Below are 12795 nucleotides of genomic sequence, written 5' to 3' on the forward strand. Positions count from 1 at the left end.
CACGAGAATGACGACGATGACTACTTGTATCTTTAGTGATTAGGACTTCATTTCATTGTTTCATTGTATTTATTTGATTTATTTGACTTTCAATTTATTTAAATATTTGATATTAAATATTACATAATTGGTTTCTACTATTTATAAATTTGACTATTAATTGTGTGAAAAATAAATTTAACTAAAAATTAAAATTAAAAAAATTGCATCACTATTTTAAAAAAAATGACATTACCTTTGGATTTACCAAAGGAATAATTCGACGGTAAAAGTGAAGGAAACAACATATTGTGGTCCCAACTTTACTGTCAAAAAAGGCTGACGGTAATCAAATGGTTTTTCGGGTAGGTAATCCGTCACAGAATCTGGCGATAATTACCGTCGAACAAAAAAATCTGACGGTAACCATTTACTCATAAGGATTATACCATCTGATTCCTTCCAACGATGCTCAACATTTTTTTCTAGTGAGGTGATGAGCGAAAATTGAAGCTCACGGATACCAACAAGTGGACCGAATCGCACAAGTAATACCACGGTGGGTGGTGCACGAAACTGGCTTCGCAAAATTCGCATAGATAGACCGGCAAGTATACCGGGTCGTCCAAGTAATACCTGAGGTGAGTCAGGATCGATCCCACGAGAATTGTTGGTTTGAGCAAGTAGTGGACACCTTGCATATCTTAGTTAGGCGGATAGAAATTATGGTTTGTCACGAAAAGCATATAAAACGAATAATTAAATAAAACGTTACTGATTAAACAAGAATTCAATGGTGATAGAATGGTTGAGGCTTCGGATATGCTTTTTCTTTTTGGATTAACATTTCGTACTGTCTTCTTCAATAACCTTCTAATTCCTTCAATGGCAGCCATAAGTGATTAACTCATGTCCTCTCATCAAGTTAACCTCTTGTACTGCAGCAATACACCACGTTGAGATGACTCATGTCCTCTCATCAAACCACCTCTAGGTTTCTCACTGTAGTAGAAGATGAAGCTCTAAGCAGTCCACTCCCCTCCATAATCCTACTCAAGGTGCCACAGACATGGCAGATCTTCCGGATCAAAAAGTGCCGCTTCTCTGACTCTAGCCTTAATGCCACAGAAACTTCACGCACCCATAGTCAACGGGATTATATGTCACATATCCAAGGTTGCTCAGATGCTCTATAGGAATCCGCAATGCAATCTCTAGCTTAAATTCAACGCTATCCAGGTCAGGGATTGCCACAGAACCCAAGTAAAACAAGGGTGATTGTCACGGGTCACCCTTAATTCATAAGATGAAGAATGAGGTTGCATAAGAGAATAGAGTCAGACATATTGAATGAAAACAGTAATATTATTGATCCATGAAACTCAGTAGAGCTCCTAACCTTAACCTTAGGAGGTTAGTAACTCATACTGTACATAAAATTAATAATGTTCGAATGGGGGAGGAAGAAGATCCTAAACATGGTTGATCTTCTCCTATATATACTAATCTAATAACTAAGGATTACAGAAATATGATTGACTAATCTTAGGGGTGTGAAAATCCACTTTCGGGGCCCACTTGGTGAATGTTTGGGCTGAGCTTGAGTGTCTCCCACGTGCTAGTGTCCCTTAGGGGCATTGAACGCTGGCTAAGGACCCCCTTTTGGGCGTTGAACTCCAGTTGCTCCCCTGTGGGCGCTGGACGCCAGGAATGGGGATGGTGGCTGGCATTGAAACACAGTTTTGGGCCTTTATTTTCGAAACAAAGTATGAACTATTATATATTTTTGGAAAGCCCTGAATGTTAGCTTTCCATAGCTATTAAGAGCGCGCCATGTGGACTTCTGTAGCTCCAGAAAAGCTCCTTCGAGTGCATGGAGGTTAGATCCTAACAGCATCTGCAGTCCTTTCTCTGCTTCTGAATCATACTTCTGCTCAAACTCCTCAATTTCAGCCAGAAAATACCTGAAATCACCATAAAACACACAAACTCAAAGTAGAATCCAAAAATGTGAATTTTGCACTAACACCTATGAAAAATTAATAAAACTTAGACAAAACATAACAAAAACTATATGAAAATAATGCCAAAAAGCATATAAAATATCTGCTCATCAGAACACCAAACTTAAACTGTTGCTTGTCCCCAAGCAACCAAAAACAAAGTAGGATAAAAAGAAATAGAAGGATGTAATAAATTTCAGAGTTCTCAATGAAGCTTAGTTTCAATTAGATGAGCGGGACTAGTAGCTTTTTGCTTCTGAATAGTTTTGGCATCTCACTTTCCGTTGAAACTCAGAATAGTTGGCATCTTTAGGAACTTAGAATCCAGATGATACTATTGATTCTCTTAGTTAAGTTCTTTTTTATCCTTGAACACAGCTTCTTTAGAGTCTTGGTCGTGACCCTAAGCACTTTGTTTTCCAGTATTACCACCGGATACATAAATGCCACAGACACTTTAACTGGGTGAACCCCTTAGGATTGTGACTCAGCTTTTCTAGAATCCCCAGCCAGTGCTGTCCAGAGTTCTTAAGCACACTCTTTTCTTTGGACCACGACTTTAACTGCTCAGTCTCAAGCTTTTCACTTGACACCTTCACACCACAAGCATATAGTTAGGGAAGCAGCTCATTTGAACTGCCTAGGCTAAGATAGTTCTTTTAGACCCTCCTAACCATTGATGCTCAAAGCCTTGGATCCTTGCTCTTGCCTTTTGGTTTAAAGAGCTATTGACTTTTTCTGCTTGCTTTTCTATTTATATTTTTTATTTTTTATTTTTTATTTTTCATGATAAAACTTTTAGTAACTGATTTCCAATTCCTTGGCTCCTCAGTTTCTCAAGAATTAATAAGGCGTCACTTTAATTAAACAAGAGATTAAGTACAAAAATTGATTTTGAATTCAAATAGGTTTTAAAAGTAGTCATTAGGTTGGATTATATGACACGTATTCAAGCTAGTTATGTCCAGTTAAATCTTAAAAGAAAACATAATTTTCAAAAGTTTTTCTAATCCGAATTATATGTCACTTATTCAAAATTAGAGTGATTGAAAATCATGTATGTGTCGCATACTAATTGAACCACTATTCCTAGCCGAATTCAAATAGTCATGTGAATCACACTTTTCACAACTCGTACCACTAACCAGCAAGTGCACTGGGTCGTCCAAGTAATACCTTACGTGAGTAAGGGTCGAATCCCACGGAGATTGTTGGTTTGAAGCAATCTATGGTTAACTTGCAATTCTTAGTCAGGAAGTCAATTATATTTATCAGTTGAATTGCGAATAAACAAGAGAGCATGGATTAAAGGTTACTTGTTATGCAGTAATGGAGAATATGTTGGAGTTTTGGAGATGCTTTGTCTTCTGAATCTCTGCTTTCCTCTGTCTTCTGATTCACGCACGCACGTCCTCCTATGGCAAGCTGTGTGTTGGTGGATCACCGTTGTCAATGGCTACCATCCATCCTTCCAGTGAAAAGAGTCCAGGTGCGCTGTCATCGCACGGCTAATCATCTGCAGGCTCTCAGTCGTACCGGAATAGGATTTACTATCCTTTTGCGTCTGTCACTACGCCCAGCACTCGCGAGTTTGAAGTTCGTCACAGCCATCCAATCCCATAATCCTACTCGGAATACCACAGACAAGGTTTAGACTTTCCGGATTCTCACGAATGCTGCCATCAATCTAGCTTATACCATGGAGATTCTGATTAAGGAATCTAAGAGATATTCATTCAATCTGATGTAGAACGGAGGTGATTGTCAGACACACGTTCATGTATTGAGGAAGGTGATGAGTGTCACTGATCATCACCTTCTCCATAGTTAGGCGCGAATGGATATCTTAGATAGGAACACGCATGTTTGAATGGAAAACAGAAATACTTGCATTAATTCATCGAGACACAGCAGAGCTCCTCACCCCCAACAATGGAGTTTAGAGACTCATGCCGTCAAAGAGTACAAAGTTCAGATCTAAAAATGTCATGAGATACAAAATAAATCTCTAAAAGTTGTTTAAATACTAAACTAGTAACCTAGGTTTACAGAAAATGAGTAAACTATAACAGATAGTGTAGAAATCCACTTCTGGGGCCCACTTGGTGTGTACTGGGGCTGAGACTAAAGCTTCTCACGTGCCTGGGGCTGTTTTGGGCGTTCAACGCCAGCTTTGGATCCTTTTCTGGCGTTGAACTCCAACTTGCAACTTGTTTCTGGCGCTGGACGCCAGAATTGGGCAGAGAACTGGCATTGAACGCCAGTTTACATCGTCTATCCTTGAGCAAAGTATGAACTATTATATATTGCTGGAAAGCCCTGGATGTCTACTTTCCAACGCAATTGGAAGCACGCCATTTGGAGTTCTGTAGCTCCAGAAAATCTATTTGGAGTGCAGGGAGGTCAGAATCCAATAGCATCAGCAGTCCTTTTTCAGCCTGAATCAGATTTTTGCTCAGCTCCTTCAATTTCAGTCAGAAATTACCTGAAATTACAGAAAAATACACAAACTCATAGTAAAGTCCAGAAAAGTGGATTTTTCCTAGAAACTAATGAAAATAAACTAAAAACCAACTAACACATACTAAAATCTATATGAAATTAACCCCGAAAAGCGTATAAAATATCCGCTCATCAACGTGTCATCACAACACTAAACTTAAAACTTTGCTTGTCCTCAAGTAAAAAGAAAGATAAGCGGAGTTTTGCTTAATGAAAGAGATTTGAAAAGATTTTAAGATTTGAAATCAAAAAGTGGAATTTATGATAATTATTTGTGATTATACTTGGCTTCTCTTATCCTTCATGAATCTTGCATACTTAGGATTAGGAATTTTCAAAAATTGAAATTCAAATTGTATTATGAGAATTCTTTTTAAATTTATATGACTTGAAGGTAGTTTACTTCTTATTTGAATTACGGAAAGATTTCTGCGGCTTTTGACTCTAAGGGTTCTGTCACAAGGCAACTCTTAATGGTCTTTCGACTGGTAATCCCGATCTAGTTGGCCTAAGATACCGGGTGATAAAGGACCCCACGGATCTAATTACCTAAGCCTCTCCTTGGCATAATCACCCCACAAGCACATAACTAGGGTTTCAATTTTGCAGACATCGATACCCAGAGCCTCTTTGGACTTCTTAATATTTTGTCTTAAGGCAACTCTTTAAGCAGACTTTCAATCGATAATCCCAGTCCAATTGGACCTAGTTATCGGGTGATAAAGCACTCCTCAGATTTACTAACCCAAGTCTGTCCTTAAAATAGAAACATCATGGGCACATAACTGGGCCCTACTCATTGGTGCTCAGAGTCTTAGAACTTTTGATTTCTTTGAATCTTTCCGAACTTTTTTTTTCAACTGCTTCAAAGAATTGATGGTCGGATCCTCATAATATTTCTTTAAATATCTGTTCTTGAAGATTCTTTTTCTGTTTCCTCAAAATTCAAGCATTTCATATTTCTTCAAATGTAATCACATATATTTAATCACCTCCATTGTTTGTTTTTAAATTTATTTAATTAAATCTTTTCAACAAGATATCCTCCATAAAAATAGTTACTAGAGGACAAACATTCAAATTTTAAATTTAAGATAAAAAAAGATAGAGTATGCTATGTATACAGGGAAGAAAAATGTAAATAAAAGAGAAAAACAAGAAAACTAAAAACAGAAAAGATGAGAGTAAAGGAGAAAAATAACTAATCATCATTAGAGAGATTTTATCTTATTATGATCTTACCCAAGTCTATTCAGTTATCATCACTGCTCCTTGTGCCGATTTCTTATGATCCATGGTGTTACCAACACCAAACTTAAGGGTATACACCAGACTTAGAAATTTATATTAAATTTAAAGATTGACAAAGTAATGGATGTAAATCATGTCCAAAAGCATACATTTATGAAGAGAAGATGCATAAGATAAAAGAATATAATCTAGCGTGATTTTAATTTTTTTTTTTGGAATAAACTTAAAACAAAGAAAAGTAAATATGCATGCAAAAGAGGAGGAAGAAAGGGAAGAAGATGATGATGATGACTACGGGCTCTTAAACAAAAGAAACAAAGATGAAAAAGGAAATATTAACCATGGTTGGGTTGTCTCCCAACAGGCGCTTCTTTATTGTCACTAGCTGAACGTTAGGCTTCTTAAGTTGGGGTTCGGATTATTTCACAGCACCCCTTAGTGTTGTGTGTCTTAGCCAGCTCTTTGTGGTATTCCTTCCTCAGATTGTTGGTTGTAATTGCTATTGCTGCTAATACCTTTTCAGATGTCTTCTTTATTAATGAACCTCTTACTGATGAATCAATTATCGTTCTTGAGGTTTGAGAGACCTCATCATAAAAGAAGTAGATTATCAGCCAATCGGATAGGGTATGATATGGGCATCCTTTGAACATTCTCTTATACCTCTTCCATGCTTCATGGAATGATTTGCTCTCCTTTTAAGAAAAAGAAGCGAGGTCATTCCTTAATCAGATTACACTTTTATTATCAGCCATCATTTTTTCCATCTTTTTCTTGCATGTGTAAAAATAAACAAGATCAAACATACTTTGTGAAATAAGGAAAATTACAGAAGAAGAAATTTAATCCAACAAAGTGAATACAAAGAAAAAAATAAATAGGATTTAATTTTAGATAAGAAAAATAAAATAGAAGGGAAGAAAAACTCAAAAGCAAAGAAAAGAATGTGGAATAGAATATATATATATAATAAACTAATAATGTAAACAAAGTTTTTTAAAAAATAGAATAAATGTATGTGAATAAATAGGAAAGGAAACAAAGGATGTGAGAACCAAAAACAAGAACAGAGAAAATAAAAAGGAGAGAAAGAATAACGTGAAATAGAAAACAAAACAAGAAAGAAAATAAAAGAAAAGGAAAAGAACGTGAAAGAAAAAAAAAAGAAAACAATGAAACTTAAAGAAAAGTACATAAATAAGATCTAAGTTAGGATTTCATCGGAAATTATGTTGTCAATCTCAATTAATCTCTGGTAATGGTGCCAAAAATTTGATGAGCAAAAATTGAAGCTCACAGATACCGACAAGTGTACCGGATCGGACAAGTAATACCACGGTGAGTGGATATCGTTCCTACGAGGATTAAAGGATTGAGTAATTAAAGGACAGATTAAATACCTAATTAGATTAATAAAAGCTAAGAGACGATAGTATTGCTAAGAGCCTTAAAAGTATTGAATGTTGAATGTTTGGATGTCATAGACAGTGAGCTTGAATGAAAAATTGAGAGAAGACAGTGATGATGAGAGTCAAGGGCTTTGGAGATGCTTATGCTCTTAAGAAAACCAATCTTGTTTATTTTCTTGAAGTTTTCAAAGATCTTTCACGACAAAATTTTTAGTAAATGATTTCCAATTCTTTGGCTCCTCAGTTTCTCAAGCATTAATAAGGCATCACTTTAATTAATCAAGAGATTAAGTACAAAAACTAATTTCAAATTCAAATATGATTTAAAAGTAGTCCTTAGGTTGAATTATATGTCACGTATTCAAGCTAGTCTTGTCTAGTAAAATCTTAAAAGAAAACATAATTTTCAAAAGTTGTTCTAATCCAAATTATATGTCACTTATTCAAAATAAGAGTGATTGAAAATCATGTATGTGTCGCACACTAATTGAACCACTATTCCTAGCCGAATTCAAATATTCATGTAAAAGAGTTTTCAAGCTTTGATTCAAATATCAGATTTTTCAATTATAATAAAAGAATCCAAGAAGAATTAGCTTACCTTTCGATCCACTAATTTGAATGAAGAATGAATATCTCAATCATGAAATAGATTAATGCAAGACTTCAAAATAAAATAAACATAGATTAATTATCCATAGAAAATATAAACAGAGCTCTTAACCTTTTGACAAAGAATTAGCTACCCATGAAGAAGTAAGAAAAACAAGAAGAAGAGAAGTAGTCTGAGGACTTGATGCCTTTTCCTGTGAGCTATGCTCACTTATTTATAGCCTAAATTCTAGAATTCAAATTCAAAACTAAACTAATCTTATCTTTCAGAAAGAAAGATAAGCTACTGACTTCCATTTTAAATTCAAAATGAAAACTCAAATCAAATCTAAAATGACTAATCTCTTATGCTTTTAGATAGAATCAATAACTAATCTTCTAGATCTTCAAGTCTTCTGAATGTAATTAAGACTTTTGATAATGTGGATAATTAAGTTTGAGCCTTGATTTGTTGAATCCAAGATTTGTAAATGCCTTTAAGCTGACTTGGATAGGAGATAATTGGGCAAAAGGCCCAGGAACACCTTCCAGGAAGGGTGTGTCTGCCAGGCGTGGAGTTGGCATGTAGGATGGATGCCTGGCAGAGGTGATGATCAAAGGGGGGCCACCAGGCGTACAAGGAGGCCGTCGGGCGTGTGAAGGAGCCGTAGGGAGTGGAGTTCCATCCGCCTGGCATCCGTGCTGGGTGTCTTGGCTCCAGGCGTGCGTGTCTTCATTCCCCTTGGGCCACGCTTCTTGGGCTATGCTTTTAATTTCTTTATGTTTTTCTTGTGAAAAAACCTTGATTTTAGCTACTTTTTGAACCCAAAATTTTTGAAAATATAAAAATACTATCCCAACTCTAAATATTAGATTATTTATTAAATTTTATTAGAAAATATAAGAAATTTAATTAAAACCTAAGAAAATAAATAAGAAAAATAATTTAAAAACCACTTAAGATGACGTGTCATCACAATACCAAACTTAAAACTTTGCTTGTCCTCAAGTAAAAAAAAAAAAAGATAAATGAAGTTTAGCTTAATGAAAGAGATTTAAAAAGTTGTTAATATTTTGATGAGTTTGAAAAACTCTAATTGAAATTAGTGATGATCAAACATTATTAATGTGACTAATTACAAAATTATTAATTCATATATGTTAATTAAAATAATTTTTTCTATGTAGGTTTTTGTTTGGGCCGAAAAGAAAAGAAAATAAAACAAGCCCATTAAAATATTTTCAACATTGATACAATGTTTATTGTGGCTGAAACAATGATTTGCTGGTTGGGCCAGTAAAATAGATTTGAAGCCCAACAAGGTGGCTGGTCCGAAATTAAAAGGGAATTGGGGCACTATGATTAACTTGTTCTTTTAATATATGGTGAAACCCAATTTCTTTGATACTTTGCTGCATGTTTCCACGGACACCACCCTTTCTCTCAATATATTTCAAAATTTAATTTGCTAGCATTGGAAACATAAATGAGAAAGAGAAATTGATTTGATTGCTTTAATGACTCTACACGCTACTCAGCAAAGGGAAGTGGAAAACTTGAATTCACTTTTGTTCTCTCTCTTTGTTACATTGATTATTGTTCAAATCCATTGAATATTTTCTTTCTTCTCTCTCTACTCTTTCTTCTCTTTCGGCCATATCAACAGAGAAAGCATGGAAGCTAAAGCTAGCTACCGAAGAGATGAAGATGCAAGCTACAAGACCATTGTAATGATGGCAAGAAAAAGAAAACAAAAAGTATGTTGTGGCTGAGATTTTCATCACTTATGGTAAGATTTGGTGAAGAGATCTCAGCTTCTCCATACCAAAAATGGAAGAAGAAGATTTCGGTCAGTAGAGGAAGATCCTTGGAGGGATGGCTTGTCTCTGATTTTGCTTAACCACCACATGAGGTAGCTACAGTGGCTACGTGATGGAGGAGGCAGAAGTTGGAGCAGATGAAACTGTCATCATCATAACTCATCAAGGGCTAGGAATCCGTCTTGGAGGGCAAGGCAAGATGGAGGGCTTGGATTGATGAAGATTGGTGACCAAGGAAGGACTAGAGGTAATTGCATGTTGGGTTTTGCATTTGGTTATCTTTCCTCTCACTTTGGCCGAACCAGTTTGCATGAAGAAGAAGTTTAGCTTGGTTTATTTAGTTTCAACCGTGGAGGCTTCCCCCTATAAGTAAGGGAGAACAACCAGGGCTTGAAGCAAGGAGAAAAGAGTGAAAGCACAGAGTTCTCATAGCTACCCAAGCTAACAGAAATTCTTCTCCTTCAATGTTCTTCATTCTGTATTTTTTTGTTTAATTTTGTCTGTCTTGAGTCTCATGGAAAAAGACAAACAGTGAGGTTTGTAAGAAAAAGTCATAGAGCGGAAAAAGACAGAGAGTGCAAAATTAAAAGAAAAAGCCATAGATATCCTTAGAGGTCCTTTGTACATCTGTGTTGTGTTTCATGATTCTGTGGGAATCCCCTTGCAAGTTGGGTTAGCACTTAGCAGTTGGAAAGCTTGGCAGTGACCAAGTCAAATTCAGGATTGGGGTTTAGATTCTGGACTTGTCCCGGATAGAAAGGGTAGTTCCTAGGGAGAATTGGTGTTGGTAATCAAGAATGATTATAGTGAAATTCCATCATTATTGTGATGTAGGCTGCCTTGCACTTTGCAGCTGAACCAGGATATATCTTGGTGTAATTCTCTCTCTCTTCTACTCCATTTTTGTTTCTGCTGCCCAGGAGATAAAACTGAAAAATAACTCGTGCCGAGTGACGAGACAAAAAGAAAAAGTCTCGTGGCTGGGTACGAGACAAAAATCAAAAAGTCTCCAGAAGTTGTTTTAAAGACCAACAAGTGTTATTAAGTGAAAAGGGGGCTAAGATTCAACCCCCCTTCTCTTAGCCACTGAAAACCATCATATTTGAAATAAAAAAGTGAGATTTATGATAATTATTTGTAGTTACACTTGACTTCTCTTATCCTTCATGAATCTTGCATACTTAGCATTAGGAATTTTCAAAAACTTAAATTCAAATTGTATTATGAGAATTCTTTTTAAATTTATATGACTTAAAGGCAGTTTACTTCTTATTTGAATTCAGGAAAGATTTCTTGGACTTTCGACTCTAAAGGTTCTGTTGCAAGGCAACTTTTAATGGGCTTCCTGTGGAAGTTATTAGAATTTTTAGGTTTGTATTAGGTACTGGTTGTATTTTAGATTTAAAAGGAACCTTTTATATTCCAGATTTCTTTAAGAATTTAATTTCTCTATCTAAACTTATGAAACAAGAATTATGTGTAAATTTTTATCATTATGTTGTTAATATTATTAAAAATCCTAATATTATTGGATATGGTACTTTAATTGGTGATTTATTCAAAGTTCATCTAGCAAATAACATTCCATCAAGTTTAATGGTTGTGCGTGATAATTGTATGAATGAAAAACCTTTCATGTTGTGACATCGTAGGGTCACACATCTCCATTGGGAGAATGAAGAAATTAGTAAATGATGGGATTCTTAAACCTCTAGACTTTACTGATTTTAATACTTATGTGAATTGCATTAATGGCAAGTAAGTCAAAAGGTCTCAAAAACGTGCTAAGTTGAGTTCTGACATATTATAAATAATTTACAATGACATATGTTATCTTATATGTCCTTAAGTAGTCAGAAATACTTCATTTCCTTTATTAATGATTATTCACGATATATGTATCTCTATACGCTTCATGATAAATATGAGGTATTTGATGCTTTTAAAGTTTATAAAGTTGAGGTAGAAAAATAATGTGAAAAGCAAATTAAGATCGTGAGTTCAAATATAGGTAAAGAAATTCTATGGGAGATATACTAGAAGTGGACAAGCACCTAGTCCGTTTGCAAAGTCTCTTTAATAGTATGGTATTGTGGCACAATACACCATGCCAAGCACACAAGCTAAAAGAAGAAATAGGACTTTGCTGGATATAGTGAGGAGTATACTTAGCAACTCTAATCTTCCTTTATCCTTGTAGAGTGAAGCCCTTAAAATAGCCGCATGTATATTAAAATGCCATTTGAACTATCGAAAGGTTAGAAACCTAGTTTAAATCATATACACATTTGGTGTTATTCTGCTGAAGTTCGGGTTTATAGTCCACAAAAAAGGAAGTTAGACCCAAGGACGATAACTGTCTATTTTATAGGTTATGCAGAAAAGTCTAAGGTTTACAGGTTTTATTATCCCTTTCACTCAAGTAAAATAGTAGAATATAGAAATGCAAGATTTTTAGAGCATGATGTAGAAAGTGGGAGAAACCGTTCTCTTAAGATTGTTGAAAATGATAATGTTTGTAAAACTACTCTATGTACAAGAGTGATTGTTCAATACAATGTCCATACAGATAGGGTCAATGTAGAACAACATATTATTGATGTTTCACATCATGAAGATAATGTTCTAGTAGATCATATTGTAGAAGATCAAACTCTTCATAATGAAAATATTGTTCAAGAGCAATCTCAAGAAGATGAAAAAACTACTCTGCCACTATCTTTATAAGAGGTTGATGATGCAATATTAAGAAGATCAACTAGAATAAGAAAACTTGCTAATTTTAGTGATTATGTAGTGTATCATACTAAGTCTAACTATGATGTTCATAATGAAAAAGATTCAACGATATTTTCACAAGCAATGAAAAGTCATAATTCCAATTTATGGCTAGATGCTATGAAGGATAAAATAAAATCTATGGTGGATAACCAAGTTTAAAATATTATAGAAATACCTTATGGGAAAAAGGTCATGGGCTGTAAATGGGTCTTTAAGACCAAGAAGGATTTATTGGGTAATATTGAGCATTACAAGGCTTGACTTATTACCAAAGGGTTTACTCAAAGAGAAGGAGTCGACTACAGAAAAATATTTTCTTCTGTTTCAAAGAAAGACTCTTTCGGTCTTTCCACATCATTATGGCATTGATAGTGTACTTTGATATGGAATTGCATTAGATGAATGTGAAAACGGTCTTCCTTAATGAAGATTTGAAAGAGGATGTCTATATGAGACAA

This window comes from Arachis ipaensis, chromosome B2, assembly GCF_059453495.1.
Source record: "Arachis ipaensis isolate K30076 ecotype BB chromosome B2, ASM5945349v1, whole genome shotgun sequence".
Classification (NCBI taxonomy): domain Eukaryota; kingdom Viridiplantae; phylum Streptophyta; class Magnoliopsida; order Fabales; family Fabaceae; genus Arachis; species Arachis ipaensis.